The sequence below is a fragment of the Pseudorca crassidens genome, chromosome 8 (genome assembly GCF_039906515.1).
Source record: "Pseudorca crassidens isolate mPseCra1 chromosome 8, mPseCra1.hap1, whole genome shotgun sequence".
NCBI lineage: Eukaryota > Metazoa > Chordata > Mammalia > Artiodactyla > Delphinidae > Pseudorca > Pseudorca crassidens.
The window spans coordinates 29263499-29282555 of NC_090303.1; positions in this window are offsets into that span (position 1 = coordinate 29263499).

Below are 19057 nucleotides of genomic sequence, written 5' to 3' on the forward strand. Positions count from 1 at the left end.
TGCTGGCCCCTGTGATACTCCCATGGCACCGTTTAGAGCTTTCTCATCATTAAATAACAGAAATTTTGTGGAATTGATAAATATAGTCTTCAACATTAACTAAATAATCCTCCCAATAGTCTGGTAAAGCAGATGGAGAGAATAAAACAGAGAAGTTGTTAAGGGGCTTAACTCAGCCCATAGAGACAAGCCTGTGATTTAGTTAGGACTGGACCTCCCTGGTTTAACTTCATGACACCTTCTCTTCCATTCTTTACTTATAAATAGGAACCAAGTCTCCAAACCACAGCTACCCCAGCCCCCAATCCCTCATGCCTGTCTTTAATTCTTTCCATTTAATCAAGAACAGGACATAGTCCTGCTGCAAAGGGAATTACAACTTTTTCATGTATACATTTCTTATGTATACATTTAAGAGCATTAAAATCGCTTTTAATAAGACTTTTTTTTCAACTGGATGAATATTTTTTATGTTTTCCTTTTTTTTAAAGGAGCAAATCAGTTTGAAGGACATTGTTTCTATCAACCTCTAAATTATTTCTATTCCTTGTCCTTTGACATAATCAACTCCTCTTTAATTAAGTGGAATAAGCTGATTATTGCATTTCTTCCTGGTGACAAGCACTTTTTTGGCCACTTGAGGGGCATAAATAAGTACGATATGGCTGCCATCTTGAAGGAAACTGGGATGAGGAAGGAAATTGATGACTAAACAAATAATACTGGTCATAACAATGACAATAATTCCTGGGAGTTTATTACATTCCAGAGCCTTTGCTGAGCGTGCCTTACTTCATTTGATCCTTTCATGTAAGAACTATTTCTATTCTCATTTTTCACAGACTATGCAACTGAAGCTTGCCAGGTTAATGCCTTTACACATTGAACCTTTGTGAAAAACAAATACCCCATTCTCCCATTCAGAGAGTATCAAGCAGTGTTTTAATATTTCAGCTTTTCATATAACTTTTCCATACAGAGCTTGTCTGACAGTTTTAGTTCTCAATATAATTAATACTTTTCATTCTGGTTTATATTTTTATGATTTTTCTTGGCTTGAATTCTATCCCCAAGTCTAATCAATTCTGGGTCAGTGACAAATAGCATTTCAGAAACTGCAAAGTTGAAAACTATTTTGACAATTATTTTTAGGTCATACTACCATGTCACTTTTTGTGGTTAGTGGGTTTTCTCTCAAATACCAGCTAATCTTTGGAAACTTTCCTGAGTTTCAGAGAGATGTGAATACTACTTTTCTACTGCCCTTTTAAAATATCCCTATATTGCTATATTTATTTTTATACCATATTCACATGATATCCTTCACTTTCAAGTGATAAATATCTTAAGATGGAAACTAAATGTGCTAGCTAAATTTGGATTCTTCAGGGTCCAAATTCAGTGTCTGATATATAGTAAGTCTCAGTGTCCGTTGAGTTGAATTTTACTTTCTTGAGAAGAGGGCTTTATCTATAAGGTCTTTAACCTTTCTTTGTATTACCTATTCAATATCTCTCTTTACCTCTCTTTTATTTGTTTCTTATTGTTTCAGAGATGTAGAGGTCTCCCCTCCTTTTCAAATGTGGTCCCACCAGTTTTACACTGTGGTTATTATTGATCTGTTTTTCCCCATGACCAGTAGTCACTCAGTATCTACTTCTCCCTATCAGAAGCTCTCATGGCTATCTCTTCCTTTCCGTTTGACTATAAGTTTTATTTGATCTGTCAAAATCCCTTCCAAAGAGTACAGTGTGGAAAAAAAGAGTAACTTAATAGTGGAGAAATACTACCTGAACCACATGATCAAGGTCAACATCAACGGTGATAAATCATGTTGATAGTATGTGTGTTTGATTCAATGTGTACTTTATCTCTGTGGTTTTCCTCCCAAGAACGCATATCCCATGGGAAAAACATCAACCAAATTCCAATAGGGGGCGTGTGAGAAAAATACCTGACTAGTACTGTCAACACTGTCAAAGTCATTGTTTTAATTTCTTAATGAACTGGCAACGCTGTGCCCCCACCACCAGGGGTTCTAGGAGAGATTCAGTCCCTTGACTCTTCCAGCTTCTGCATTCCTGTGCTTGTGGTTGAATCACTCTAATCTCTGCTTCTGTGATCACATTGCTTCTTCCTCTTCTCTCTCTATGTCTCTCCTTTGTTTGCCTCATATAAGGACACTCATAATTGGATTGAAGGTCCACTCAGATAATTCAGGAAGATCTCATCTGGAGACCTTTAACTTAATTATATACAAAAGCTTGCTTTTCCAGATAAAGTCACATTCACAGTTTTCAGGGATTAAAACATGGAAATATCTTTTTGAGGGCCACCATTCAACCCACTACAGTCATTTTAATGACAAAGAATGTCTGAAAAACAGTGACAGCCAAGTAGAGCCTAAACAGACATGATGACTAACTGTAATATGGTATCCTGAATGGGATCCTGGAATAGACAAAGGACACTAGGCAATAACTAAGGAAATCTGAATAAAGAACAACTTTAGTTAATAATAATATATCAGTATTGGTTTATCCATTGTAACAGATGAACCATACTAATGCAAGATGTTAATAATAGTGGAAATTGGCTGTGGGGCATATGGGATCTAAAACTGTTCTACAGCTCAAAGTCTATTTTAAAACAACTCTATGTTTAATCCTTTATAACTCTATGTACAATCCTTTTCTGTCAGGTAGAAATATAATGCAAACCACATATGTGATTTTAAGTTTTCTAGAAATCACATTTCAAAAAGTAAAAAGAAATAGGTGAAATTAATATTAATAATATATTTCACTTTATGTAGCCTGATATATCCAAAATAATATCATTTCAATAAGTGATTGATATAAAAATTATTAGCAACATGTATCACAGTCTTTTCTTGGTAGTGTGTTATGTGTAATTCTAGAAATGGCACAGGTCCTGACAGAACTACAATCCAATAACAACACTGCAAGTAATCAAAGAGTGAAACATCATCCTAACAAAACAAAGTTGTGTTTAACAAAAAGAAAAAAAAATTTTTTTTTACATTGCTTCAGCTTTTAAGTTCAAATTAATTAGATTACATAAAATTCAAAATTCAGTTTCTCAGGCATGGTAGCCACATTTCAAGGGCTCAACCTCACTGAACTGCATGGCTCCAAATGTTTTCCTTGTTGCTGGTTTCCATTATCTACCCTATAACCAGCTATCCCCTCCCCCCAAATTAGTGCCTTAAAATAACAATAATTTATTATATCTCATAATGCTTTGAGTTGACCTTGTAATCATTTTCTGGTCTTGCTTTATGTCTCTCGTGCTGATGGTGTTAGAGAACCACTGGGGCTGGAACTTCCAGAATGACCTTATCACAGGTCTGGCTCCTTGGCTGGGAGATCTGGAAGGCTGGGCTGACCTGGGCCTCTCTCTCCTGCCCAGGGCCTCTCCCTTGACACATGCCCTCTCCTTGTGTTCTCTCCAGCTGGGTGGTCAGACTTAATGCATCTGTGGTTCAGGGCTCCCCAAAGCTCAAAAGTAGAAACCTCCAGGGCTTCTTAAGGATTAGATCTAAGGCTCAGCACAGCGTCACTTCTGTGCTGTTTAAATATTGTTGTTTAAAGATTGCTCTTGTTTAAAGTGAGTCATGGAGCCAGCGGATCCAAGGTGGAAGGGAAAGACACAGGGGCATAAATACCACGAGACGTGGAGATTAGTGTTGTTGAGTGTTGGTTCAGTTTTCAACAAGTATTTATTTCATGAGGATTGTCACTGTTAATTCTCATAATTGTGTACTGTTACTTCAAAGTAACAGAGATACAAAAGTTAGGAAACATGCTGAAGCAAGGGTGCCTCACTAAGTGGGGAACCTGCGATTCAAACCCAGGCAGTTCTGATTCCTGAGCCCCTGTCCTTTTTGTTAATTTTTTCCATGTTAAATTTTTGATGTAAACGACTTCTAAGGGCAAAAATTAAAAGAGAAGGAAACAGTCCTACTAAGCAATATTTTAAATCCCTGATGTTATGCTTGTTATGCTTAAAGGAGTTCTCATTTATTGAAACTTACAGTGAGCATTAATTACATCTGCCGTGAAAAGATCTGACACTTTCTCTTTCTCTCTCCTCTGTCTCATACTTTCTCTCATTCTCTCTTTATGGATAAATGTGATGGTTGTGTGGAAATTTCTGCCAGCTTTATACAACCTATTCACTTAAAAGTTTCAGTAAAATGCATTTTTATCTAATCACCCAGGGCTCTTTCTGCTGACCTTAACTGTTTCTTATCCTTTGTAACCCCTGAAGACTCATCAGTGACATTAGTAGTTCCGTGTAATATAATATGTTTGCATTCCATATTTTTCTTAGGCAAAGAAATCAACTCTGATAAAGTAATGACCTCAACATAATTATCATTAACAAAAAGGTTACAGTGTTCTCACCAGAATAATAGAGCCAGGAATCATTCTCTTTTGTGATTCTATATCTTACTTTGCTCTGAGCTCTTTAAACATAACAAATAATCGTGCCTTATTAAGCACCTGCTCAATGAAGTTGGGAAATCAGACTATGGCGACATTAAATCCTGACCTTTGACTTCTTCTGTCAGATGTCAGAATGATTATTTCTACTGGATCTTGGTTTGACATTAGGGAGCAATTGGCTAATCCTCAGATTCTCCAAACTTGCTCTCTGGTCTCTTGCTAATGCTCATCTTGTTCTGAGTCTTAGATTTATTATGATTTATTCACCATGTGGGGTAACAGTATCTCCTTTTATCTTAAAGGGAACAGCGTCTATATGGTTTTAAGCCCTAATTCTCAAGGGAACTCGGGGGAACAGTTTAAAAACGTAGAAATGGGCTTTTACCTCTTTCCTTTGTCTTCTTTCCTAATATAGAATTTGGACAAGTGGATAAGGGAAGAGACGTGTAAGAGGAAAGCACTCTGGGTCTAATTAGTCGGCACATCTCCCATGAGGGGTGAATATTAGAGTAACATCATACCCAGAAAAAGAACTACGGATTTGATAGCTTTTCCAAACAATGGCCTAACATATTTGTTTTGAAATGTAATCACTGGCCTTTAGTATTTTAAAAGCGTAGTTGGAGTTTGGCATTGCTGTTAAATTACAAATATGATAAAGTCCAGAATTGTGAACAGTGTCAGCCCAGATTATATACAGAATGAAGTGTGAGAAAAAGTATGGGAAAATTTTCGGTAGACTAGGTAGGAGAGAGAAACCTTGGGGAAAGGAGATGTGCTCAAGCAGAAAATTTAAGAAAAGTGAAACTCAACTTATCATCTATTACGTGTCAAACACTGTGCTGGGCATATCATAAATGAACAGGAGAACTGAACAATAGCAGTAGCATCCCATGAAAAGGAGCTAGAACAGAAAGGAGAGAGCAGCATTGAAATAATGAATTTATATCCAGGATTTGCTGAACACATCTGAACATAACTCTTATTTCAGAAAATCCCTAAATAGGGCACAGTAGAGCTCTACATCCAACTATAAACATCGAAGTGGGGACAAACAGCCCTTCTCCTACTTCAAGGCAATTTCCTAAGCTTTATCAATCCGAATGTGCTTACAATTCACTCACTCCCTTTTTACTGAAGTTACCCACAGTGTTTCTCTTCTTTGCTGCCGTGAGCTGACGCTGGTTTGCCAGTAACAGTTTTAGAAATTTTGTGGGTTGTTGATCCATGTGTCTTAATACAATCCTTTTAAGTATTCAGAGCGAAGGCTGCTAAATAAAGAGCCCAGGTTCAGTACCTCACAAGAGTCCTTAAGAGGAGGGAGAAAAAGATAAAAGACAAGAGTTGTATGGTAGTAGGAGAGACAATAAAATTAGAAGGACATTGCACACGATACGGTAAGGTAGAGAAATGTAGGAAGCTTGCAGAGTCCTTAGCGCTTTGTTCACACGTTCTCCAGAACTAAGCACACCTTGATAAATACTGGCTGACTGGGTAAGTGAACTGTTCAAGGCCATTGCTTCCACATCCTTTCATGTCGCAGCAGGCTTAGGAAATGTATGGTAAACAGGGGTAAACGGGAGTGTTTTCTTGCAGCTAGAGAGGATTGACTTCCAGGGTTCCTGCCTACTCCAGGTCTTATGGGATGCCCAGAGGATGAGCAGTTGAGTTTCTGAGCACCTGCATGTGTTGTGGTCCAATGCATGAGAAGTAGTAACCTAGACTATGACATATACTTTTCTCCACGTCTGTTATTAGCATACTCTAACCTTTGTGTGTATTCTGGACAGATGGTGCTTTTGGGGGGTAAAAATGCTTCCCTTCCTTTAGGTGGATTCAGCTTCATAAAACCTACTGCTTGGCACAAGTTACATGGGCTGGATTCAACCTCGGCTCACTCATCCACTGTGCACTCAGCATTCTACTGTCCTCCTTCACTCAGCTAATTTTATGCAATCTCTAATCTAGTGGTCACCGACCACCTTATACTTTTAAATTTATCAGTTCTGTTTCTTGCCTTCGTGAAATCTTCCTTTCGCTCAGATTTCTCGTAACCTATCCACTCAAGTTTCACAGTTCTATATTCTCCTGAATCTACTTGGAAGGGAGAAGAAAACAGAAATCTAAAATTTTCTCTCCCCATTATCTTTTGTGTTGTCGTCTTTGTTTTGATTTGTTTTTTGCCAAACTAATTTATCCTGAATCACAGCCTCTGATGATTCGAGCTAAGGTCGAGGCCCACCAGCCATGACTTCGAAAAACACACTTGTTGGTTTACATGCCTTGCTCTCAACATGTGGGTTTTCTGGAGAAGTTTTTGAGGGGTGCTTATTGAAGTATTTGGGTTTGGACTATGTGATTCCACAAAGGGATGGAGAAAATGAAGGTCCTTTTTGGATTGAGTGCTGTCAGGAAGCAGGGGCAGTTCAGTGACCAGTTGTCTCAGTTATTTTTATCTGGAAAGAGAAAGGATTAAAGTCAAGCTAAAGTTGTCATTGATAAAGAAGCAGTTGTCCCTTGTGGTAATCAGCAGAAGGGCTGTTATTTTTGTAGTTGTAGAGTATCTTTGTCTCTGTCTTGTTTCAGGCATAATCACAGTGTGGACTCATCTGTTTTGTCCACCATAGTCACCAGATGGCCAGGTTTGGGTATTGCTTATACAGACATACCTGGGAGAGAGATTTCAGGTTCCTTTCCAGACCACTGCAACAAAGTGAATACCGCAATAAAATGAGTCACATGCCCTTTTTTTTTTTTTTCACATGCCTTTTTAAATTTCCCAGTGAATATAAAAGCTGTTTGCACAATACTGTAGTCTATGAAGTGTGCAATAACATTATGTCTAAAAAAACAATGTATGTACCTTAATTAAAAAATACTTTATTGCCTTTAGCAAGCCACACTAGTTATGTCAGAGATCACTGATCACAGATCACCATAACAAATATAATAACATAGAAAAAGTCTGAAATGTGGTGAAGATTACCAGAATGTGACACAGAGACACAGAGTGAGCAAATGTTGTTAGAAACGTGGCGCCAGTAGACTTGCTCCATTGTCACAAAACTTCAATTTGTAAAAAACGCAGTATCTGCTAAATGCGATAAAGCGAAGCATGATAAAACGAGGCGTGACAGTATTCTGCAAGCATTTTTTATGTCCGGTTGGAAACATTAGGCCTAGCTACCAGCTCTGGACTGCCAGACCTCCAGCTTTTTCAGTGCAGAATCTTTTTATTCACGTAGTTATTGTTCTTTATTTGCTTGCACCCTCCCTTTAAATCTTTCCTACTTAGACTAAGGATTCACCCTCAAGCCGGAAGATGGGAAAATCCTGTCAGATACTGATACGGGTCCCTTCCTGAAATCTTCAGGTCTATAAAAAGAGAGAAGGAAAACAGAGCTACTGTGAATTTACTTTGTAGTATCAAAGCTCTCAGCTGGAGAATAAAGACAGAGTCAAGAGTCAGAGAAGTCACAGCATGAAGTTTCACTCCTGTGAAGGCGTCCTGTGGCATAAATGAGCCTTGTAGGTGTCTGCACTCTGCCTGGCTTGGCCACACAAGTCAAGGATATTCCCCAAGTATCTTATTTTTGGATTGATGATCCTGCACACTTTAACTTGTCTTTGTCGTTTCCATTTTGTGTGTGGGATATTAGTGGGGTTTCGTCAGAATTACGTCCAAGATGCAGTAATATAGGGAAAATCCCAAGTGTTTTTTCCATGCTCTCCCTTAACTTATGCCATCTGTCTAGATATAACAAACCTTTTGAAATTTCTGGGAGGTCTTCAGTAACAGATTTCTTTAGTTTTCTGTACTGATGTAGCTTTTCTTTATTTTTATATTCTGTTGGTAATTTCCATGGGAGCTGGTGGGAAGAGAGAAGAGTAATTGCTTTGTGAGGTAGTCATTTCGCTCTCCTTTCTGGAGAAATGTATGTGATTTCTAAAGACTGAAAGAGAAAAGATGTGTTTTCCATGTGTCATTTTTTTTTTTACTTGCAAATGGTTGTAGTTGCTGCAAAATTTCATCACCCAAACTTCTCAGGCAAAATGTCCCTTTCCAGATGAGAGAGAAACCGATTGTAGTAAATAGACTTAAGGATGCTCTCAGTTCCCTGAGGGAAGCCTCAGGTGTCCTTCTGCCATGGAGCCCAGCATTGCAGACATACACATAGCTAAGAGATGACCATTTAGCCGACTGACAAACCTGATGACCTGTTCTTAAGGAAGAACTTTATCAATAGAAATTAATCTAATGTTATACTTCAAACTGCCTCCCTCCTCTCACCCAGAAAATTCTAATCACCGATCCTTGATCCCAGTGGATGCGTAGTACGGGAATGTAGGCATTTTGGTAATGTGCTCAGAAAAACATGGTTTACGAGTAAAATAGGGAGTCTGCAATTTCTGCATCCATCGGTGCCTGATAAAAGCAATATACCTTAAAATCATTTTTATTTCTGTCATTGCTCACAGATTTGGATACCATTGATAAAGATTGATTTCTTTTTAACTGGCATGTTATTTAAATGCTTCCAGAAATATAATCATGCACTTTGAAAACTGAGAAAAACTTTGGGAGTCATCTGGCTTATAAATGGGTCTACAAATAGCATAAAACATGTGTTCCATTTTCACCCAACGTCGTTAAACACACGTTCCCCGAAAGTTAAATTGCAGCCTTTATTTAGAGTCTCGTTTATAAATATACACCGTGAATTTTCAAGACAGGATATAAAATACAATATTTCCCAAACTTACGTGATCAATCACCCTCTTTCAATTTCATACCAGTTAATATTTTCTGGAAGAATATTTCGAAAAGCACTGTTTGGAAAACTCACATTTATCCACACTTTCTCATTTTTATGAAGGAAACCTGGCAGAGTTCATCTATTAGTGTCAACTCCCAGAATAGCACCCAGGATCATGATTTCCAGACTAATTTCCCACTACATCACACACTTCAAAGATGTATGCATATCAACACTGGATAATCATCGTTGAACACACTTACCTGTATAAAATTATATTGTATCTTTGCTATCTTAGAATATATTAAAGAGTTGTTTCGTTGTCTAATGAACTTCTAATCAAGTAAATAATCCAAAACTGCCAAAGCTGCTGTGTTTTATTCTTTGTTTGTATTTGACTCTCTTGCCAAATACATATACTTTTAGTATAAACCAAATGATAGAGTGATAGGAATCAATAGAAGCTGGATGATTTTGTTTAAATCTTTGATTACAGTCAGCAAGATATAGTCACACAGCTCAAGTTAGCCTATAATATGTTTCTCTTCATTGCTTCAATTGCAAATTTAATCTGAATCCAATGTTTATATATCTACTGCATAGTCAGAATAAAGCACTGATTGAAGCCCCTTTTATAAATAAGCAGTTATGCTATTAATCAAGTTAAACATTTCAATAATATACAAAATATATTATTTTCTTGGAGGAAAGTATTGGTGGTAAAACTATTATGGGAGCACTTAGCTCAATAAACAAAACTAGGTAGAATTGTAACTGTTAAAGATTGAGTCAGGGGAAAAAATAATAGAGTTTTTATGCAAAGGTCTTTTGGAACTTTCCTCTGAGGTCTTTTAAACTGTGTGGTACATTGAATCATAAGTGTAATTTTACCAAACTGGAGATAACTCAGAAAGTAAAATATACCTAAAAATCTGATTATTGCCTTTAGTAAGAATTATTATTTTTAAACCAAGATAAAATTTGGATTAATTTAACCATGTTGTGCAATAATTGCATTGTTATAGTGCTTTCACAAGAATGCATTCATGACTACTTATTACAAAAAAAAAGAATTTTTGATTTTAGTATCACAAACATTTATTCTAGAAAAAAATGATCAAATTTTAGTGAATAGTTAGCTGTTCATAAAAGAAACCTATTTACTTTTCTTGCTTGTGATTCACAAGCATGGATTTCTGGGTCCTCAAAAAACCTGAAAACATTCAGTATAAAGAAACAGAAGCTTTCTTCCATCTTTCCCTGTGTATGTTACTCCTTAGCCTGTTTCTCCTTTTTATATTGTCAAGATCTTTCTTTCTTCAAGTTCTCACCTAAGTCCCACCTAAGTACAACATAAAACTAGCTCTAGCCTTTACATATTCCTCTACTCTGGAATCAGTCTTTGGTTATTCAGCCCTGTGAAGAGCCCAGCAGTGAGGTCACTACACACTGATTAGAAAATGGCCAAAATGTGGAACACTGACACCAAATGCTGGTAAAGATGCGAAGCAGCAGGAAATCTCACTCATTGCTGGTGGGAATACAAAATGGTGCAGACACTTTGGCAATTTCTTACAAAACTAAACATACTTTTACTGTAGGATCCAGCAATTACACTCCTTGGTATTCATGCGAAGGAGTTTAAAACTTAGGTCCACACAAAAACGTGCACACAGATACTTGTAGCAGCTTTATTCATGATTGCTAAAATGTAGAAGCAACCAGGATGTCCTTCAGTAGGTGAATGGATAAATAAACTATAGTATAATGCATCCAGGCAGTGGAATATTATTCAGCACTAAAAGAAATGAGTTATGAAGCCATGAGAAAACATGGAGGAACCTTAAATGCATATTACTAAGTGCAAGAAAACCAGTCTGAGAAGGGTAAATACCGTATGATTCCAACTATACAACATTCTGGAAACAGCAAAACTCTGACTCCAATAAAATGATCAACAGTTGCCAGTTGTGGGGAGGAGAAAAGAATAGGCAGAACACAGAATGTTTGGGCAGTGAAAATATTCTGTATAATACAGTAATATCTATGTCATTATATATTTGCCCAAACTCATAGAATGTGCAGCACCAAGTGTAAACTCTAAGGTACACTATGGACTTTGGGTGATTATAATGTGTTGATGTATTAAATAGCTTCATCCTTGGTGGAACATGTGCCATTCCAGTGAGTGATGTTAATAACGGGGGAGGCTGTGCATGTGGGGGTGGGGCAGGACGTATACGCGAAATCTCTATACCTTCCTTCCAATCTTACTGTAAACCTAAATCTTCTCTAAAAAATAAGAGACTTATGCAGTAGAATTCAAAGATCAAATTAATTCAGCAGGAATTCACTATTAATCATCAGCGTCAGAGTTGGTAGAGAGATCAAATAAGAAAAAAAATAATAAGTGTATGTTGGAATTGTCACCTCCTAGATGACCGGTTATCTTAGCAAAACTCAGTGATTTGAGGATATGAGGAAAGAGAAGAAATATATGCAGTAATGGTAGCAACATCATCTTGAACCATGACTGTAAAAGAAAGGAGAGTTGAAGAGATGCAACCAGAGAGTATAGCCAAGGAATGCAACCAGAGAGTATAGCCAAGTAATGTTGAAAATACAAAAAAATAATTGATGCAATAAATTCTTGGTGAAGACATAAGTAGATGAGGTCAAGAGCATAAGTGGACAGGTGAGCTTCAAATTCTAAGATACAGTTTTAAATGGGTAAGAATACGTACAGGTGTAATATAGATAAGGGGAAGTTGAAGAAATTTGCAACTGATGGAGTCTCTTTGAGAAGTAAAAAATAAGATATATTTATTTAACAACTCCATATCACACTGTCAAAGAGACTGTCAGCTGAACCTGGAAATGAGTAGAAACTTGACTACAGCTTAAGTTCTTTTGCAGAAAAAAAAAAAAAAATCTGTGGTAGGGAAGTTTCTAGGGATGTTTCAATTGGTTTTCCTAGAAAAGCTGAGTCTTAATCTAACAGTGATGAAGGAGAGAAATGAGGGTCTCCGTCATCTACGTGGCTGTAGCCCCGTCCTTCCTTCGTTCTTCAACACAATCACCCCAGCCCTGTTCCCTGGATGTAAGAAATACCATCATTTAAGTTACATATTGTCTTTCATCCCTGGGATCCTTCCAGCTGAGGATTATTATTTTTCCCCTGGAGTTGAAGTCTTTGCTCACTATAACTCCACTATAGTTCATGTAATTCTCCCTATCTTGCATCTAAAACCCCAGATTCTGATGTTTATATCACTTCCAAATCAATCTCAGAACTTGAGGGCCACCTTATGAGCCTCTTTTAGGCCTTACACTTGGCTTCTCATCCAGGTTTTATTCCCTGTTAATTTTCTACTACTATTTGTCTCACCATTTCCATATTCCTTTTTTATCTTATCCCAATGTCCTTCTTCTGGTCACTACCCTTCACTCCGCTTCTTTTAATTCCTGTTGTATCCGAATCTCATAACATCTGTTAGATGTGCGCATGTTGTATGTGTATATAAATGGGTGTAACGTGCAATTGAACATATACTTGATACCTCCTACTCAGTACATGTCTTTATGTCTACTTAAGAAGGGCGTGTATTAAGTCAAAGAAGTATGTGGTTGAACATGTGTGACTGGCTAACCTGTGGACAGATAGCCAGGAAGGATATTGTAGAGTTTTACTTGGCTGCAAAAGACTATGGAAATCATATGGGAGATGATTTCAGGAAGGGGAAGAGATAAGCCTCTGTTAACCTCCTAGCATACTAAGATCCTCTTAGAAAAACATTGACTTTTTGGAGCACTTTTTGCTTTCTATTCCCTGGCCAGATTCATTTCTTACCTCACATATCTTCAGAGCAAAAAAAGTCAGAATGATGAGCAAAAATTTCCTACACACACACACACACACACACACACACACACACACACACAAATCTGAAGAGCTTAGATTCTGCTTCTGAAGAGATTATTGTTCTGATGAAATATGCCTAATCCCAATGCTTTAGGGATATCTCCAGTTCGAAAGTGAGGTCCAAGGGGGAAATAAAGATACAGTTTAATAAACCTGTGTTGCTTCACTCTCTCTGTAATATTGGATGATTATGTAATACATATTAATTCACAGTGTGTTCACATAATAAACCCTCCTTAAATTAAAAAATAATTGACAGGGGACAGTTTGAAATAAAAAATAAAATATTGGTGGAAAATTGCCAGACCTCCACCCACCAGAAACTTACAATTTAGAACATTATTAATCACCTCTCCCTTATCTTTTATTTTTTTCTGTATTTTGTTCCCAGTCACTCAAAGTCTTAGGACAGGGTGTTCTCTCTAGCTCACTGTTTTTATAAATACCCATTTTAGTAATTGCCTGCAACTTTCTTTTGGAATCCACTCCACCCTTCTGTGTGCGATCATTTGGGCGTAACCAGTCCCTGCACCTTGGTTAGCACAGAATATATACAAATGCTGTTCTGCAGAAAAGCACAGCTTGCTCCTACTGATAGTGTTACCTGACATATGTCCCGATTACAAACTTGGCTCCCTGGAGAAAAGCAATCTGCGCCAAAAGGAAACATGGAATGAAGTCCTGTGAGCTTCCAGAGGAGGTTTTCTGTCTAATATGCCTCCTAAAATGGAACCATAATTCACTTAAGTTCTACAGACACTATCTCCCTACTTCTAAGCAGAAGAGCGGTAACTTTTGACCAACAGACCCTTGCAGAGGTAACAAAGAGCCTTATTTGATACTCACCCTAGAAACCACAGTTGATCTTAGCTGAAAGGGTAATGTTAAAATACAAAGTAACTAAATGTTTATAAAAAGTCTTGAATTTTGCAAGTACGAATAAATAACTATAATGCTACTAACTGAATTTATGAACATATATTTTAACCTGTGCCTCAACTACTACCCAGTTAATTCAGTGCCATTTCCTAACTCTGTGATGGCATTTTCCAAATCTATGGGAATATATTAATTCAGAGAATGAGAAGGATGGACATCATCTCAGAAGAAAAAGAGCAACTTCAGTTAATAAGAATTCATATGTTGCAACATGGAAAATTAGTATGACTATACAATTTTTGTCACCTAAATTATCCTGCGTATAATTTCTTCACTCTAATAATGTAATATAGCTGTTCACAGAGCAGAGTTTAAGGGTTGGGCTTGAGTGTCATTGCTTCCTTGCTTTTATCAATTTGCAGATATAAGGCAACACAGAATGATTCAGACCCAACCCCTTTAGCATTAAACCCTATCTCTGCCCCTTGCGGGGCCTTGGGCAAGTTATTTCACTTCTCTGTGCCTTAAATTTCCTTATCTGTAAAATCTAGATGAAAATAGTCCTAGTTCAGGCGAGGTTGTGGGAAACAAATAAATCAATATTTCTAAAGACCATAGAACTGGCACCAACTATGCCTATATTAGTATGTATAAAGTAAATATCATCGGAACATGTATTTAATCTCTGGAATATTGAGGTTTTTGTTAATAAATATAAATTAAAATAGTATTTACTAGATTGTTAAGAGAATTTAATGCACATTTCATTACATAAATATTAGTTTTTATAATTATTAGCTGTTAATAAATAGAAACAAAATTAAATCTCCATATAGCAGTAATGAGAATATTTATTATAGACACTTTCAATTTAGAAATGGGCCGAGAGACAACACAGTTACTGTTAACACCTTGGAATTTAGGGTCAGACAGACTGGATGGAATTTTTTGTTCCGCCACTTAGCAGCTTTGTAATACCTGTAATGACATCAGGTCACAGTTTTATTCTCTGCGAGTCTCAGCTGCTTCTTTTGAAAAATGTGGATAATAATCCCTACGTCTGAGTGTTGTTGTGAGCATTAACTGCGTCCATGTCTGTAAAGTAGCCGGCACCTGCATTCAATCATTGGTGGGTGTTAGCAACTTTCGTGTTTATTGGGTTCCACGGTTTGAAACTCAAATCACATTTTCCCCGAGAAACTATATTTCAGATTGTGGCCAGTATCTTGGAAAAGTCTAGGTAAAAATATTTCACTCGAAGATTCACTAAAATAAAAGCAATATTCCAATGAGAACATAGCCATCTGAAGTACCCACTGAGGAAATCTGGACTATGGCTACCTTCACAGGAGGGAACCCTCTTCTTACAGTCACATTCATGGTGGGATGTTTTTGTCCATGAAGTGGTAGATCTTCCATGGACCAGTAATTAAGTAACTGTCCTCTCCTGTTGGTCTGCCCAAATGCAACACTCTTTCTCTCCCTTGGTAACCTCAGCTACAGAGATTTGAGTAGATTACAGTCCACAGTTCGTCACACATTGTTATCATGGGATCATGCAAATCCTTTTTCTTTGCTTATTTGCTTGTTTATTTTATCCCCATATCTAGGCTAGCCCATTATATTTGCATGGCTGGGGCAAGAGTATAAATGGAGGCCTCAGGCCCATGACTCTCTCTGCTTCCTGAACTTCAAGGGGCCTCAAGCAGATGCATGTGAACACCCCAGGGTACACATGTGTATTCCAGCGTCCTCCACTACCCCACTTCCTGGGCTTGGGGATGCCACACTGACAAAGACTTTCCTTGACCAATCCTTCGGCTTCTTTAAGGCCTCTTCTCAACTAATTTGATCTTGGACCTCAGTGTCCGTCTTTGTTGGGCCTGCATCACCCAGTTTTAGCAAGAATCCTGTCAAGTCAGTTTAGGCAGAGACTCTCCTTACCACTGATGTTTTTGTCTTAGTATTTTCCATCCACTGACCCCAACTCTGTTTCTTAGCTATAAATCCCCACTTGTTTATGTTGACTTGGAATGGAGCCCCATTCTTTTTTTTTTTTTTAATATTTATGGAGGTTGTCCTTAAGCCATATACTCCAATTAATTCACCGTTACTGATTCCTTATATTTATCAAAATCTTTATTTCCTACCAGTAATACAAGAATTGAGCGCACTTTTATTTCCCTTTGGTCCCCATCATCCCTTGCACCATAATATTGACATTGAGAAGCATGAATCGAACCTTATCCAATTTGCCATCTTTTCATGAGATGCAACAAACCACTTCATATTAGTCACTCCCTTGGTGAGATAAAGTGGAAAACAAAGGAGAGTTCCTAAATGTGTTTGGTGTGGAGTTCCTACTGAGATTCCCCAGATATACATCTGCATCTTATAAATTTTGGACAACTCTCCATATACTCAAAAAGAATTATCATTTTTTGTTAATTAAATTTGTTCACTAGAAATGGAAAACACTGCTATATAAATGCATTTATGAGTAGCTTTAATGAATATTAAGGGTCCAAAAGAAAGGATTGTTGTTTGTTGTATAATAACAAAGAAAGCAGGTAGTTCTAAGCTTTGCCAATGGTTAGGAATGCTTGTTTTCCAGGAGCAGGACCTTGAAAAGCTGATTTCTGCTCTAGTTACATATAGCATCCTGAGTTTAAATAAAAACGGAAACTCTCATATGTCAATATTTCCCTTTTTAAAATATATGATGCATCTTAAGTAATACATCTTAATAGTTCTAAGTCAGTGAGAGAAATTAACTTTTGCTATTTGATTGATAAAATGTGTAAATGTAACCAATATGCCTAATTCAACTGCATTTTTGAGACAACATAAACAGGGTTGAAAATGGATAAACAGGGTTATAACTTTGGTTTACTCTCATTTAGCACTGGACTTTAAAGGTCTAGTAGAATGTTTTTCCAAGAAGATTCCATTTAAGAGTTAGGTGCTCTTTAATGTAAATTGTACAGGGAAATGTTATGGCACAAATAAAATAATTTAAAATATTATTAACCACAGAATATCTATTAGAGAAATCTATATTCTTGACTGTGCTATGAATTTAAATGTTCAAAGTTTTCTTCAAAGACCTTTTCAAAGTCCTTGTGTTTCAACAAACCAACCCTTACAAATGATATGGACCTTCTTTCTACCAGTTTAAACCTTGTAGATTATGGCACTGAGACCACCTGAATCAAAGGAAAAAAAAACCAACACCAGTTTGTAATCGTTTTGTTTAAAACAGATGAACGTTCAAAATGAAAATAGACCTTCATCAATTTACCAATTTGATTTAAAAAGCAGAACAGGGGGTAAGAATTTTAGAAAATGCTTCCATTTGGGGGAATTTTTTCTTACTAGTTCCTTAAGTAATGAATCATAACAGTTCTGAGGAAAACTCGTCGTTTTACAGCACAGGTTTAACTGGTTTTTAGTTGCCAGAGACTGCACTAGATATTAAGAATAGAGATTTTGTCTTCCAGAAATTTAGTTTCTGGTGGAAGATAAATTTTTAAGTTGTTTGGTACCTTAGAGACATCTCATTGAGGTACAGAGAAATGAATGATAACCCACATCAGGAGACACACTAATTTAGGCTAAAATGACCACCCGACTTGCTTGTATTCACTGAATCCCCTACTGTGTTACTTCTGTCATTTATACCAGTGACCACACAATAATTCCAGCTTTCATTTCTCCTGAGCATCACACCCGTATATCAAACTGTCTACCAGACACTCCTCAAATCATCCCAAACTCACATCCCAGACTCCCCAGATCATCCCAAAGAAACTATGATCTTCCCACCCTAACCTCCTTTTTTCCCCACTATAATTCCTGTTTTGTTTTTTTTTTTTAAACTGTCATCCATCCATTTCCAAAACATAGAAATTAAGGGGTCATTTTTCACTTTATGTTTATTTCTCAAATGCAGATTTGATGAAAATCTCATTATATCATGTCTCTGATTAAAAATACCAAAATGTCTCCCCCTGTCTGCAGGATTAAATCTCTATCTCGTCTGAATCATAAAGTTCCTAACAATCAGACCCTTGACTTCTTGGCCAGCTTTCTATGATTTCCACACCTGAGTAAGATATGGTTATTCTCACACTTAACTTTGCCTGTGGGCACTGAAACCTAAGACTACCTCCAAATGTCTATAAAGACTAACTGTAACAACACAAATTACCACAGGAGATTTTAAGTTTTTATTTGTTTTTCAATAGTAAAAATGACCTGTAGGAAAGGGCTGCAATTATAACACAATTCGATAATTGGAGATAATTACCTGATAGTAATTTGTTTCAATATATTAAAAGCTTAGAGGGATATGGCCCATTAAACAACCCCTTTCCTGACTCTAAATGATAACTTCCTATCTGGTAAATTGGTTTCATTTTCTTCTTATCCAAGTTTATGTACTTTAAATGAATACTCTCTGAATATGCCCCCTTCTACTCATACAATGTGTATTTAAATGTACTAGCCCCTCATTAACAGGACCCAATAAAATTGAGAATTTGCAAACTGCAAAAACGTTGGGCTAAATTTTGACCCATCTCTACACATGAGCAAAACATCCACAGTAAACGAAAAATGTGGATTATATTTATATAAAATCTTTCCAATAGAAAATAATGGTTCATGAGATCATTTAAAGACATTTTGCAAGATGTAAATATGTCTCGTCCCTCTTCAGCTTACCTAAAGAGCATAAGTTGGCTTATCAATTTGATATGTAAGCCAGAAAGAAGAAGCTGTCTATTTGAAATATCAATCTTGAACACTGTTCAATCCAAGAAAGGCCAACTCAGCTGTTTGGAGCCCTTTGGCATGTTAAGCACATAGTTCCATATCCTAGATGCCTTAGGCATTTCCATAACAATAAGGCGTTGCTTTGAAAAATAGGCATTATTCCAGGGTCCGTGAGGCCAAACAAGGTCCTAGCTGTCACATTTTTAAAATAATCAGGGTGTCCAAGAAAGTCCATAATGTAAGAGTCAGGG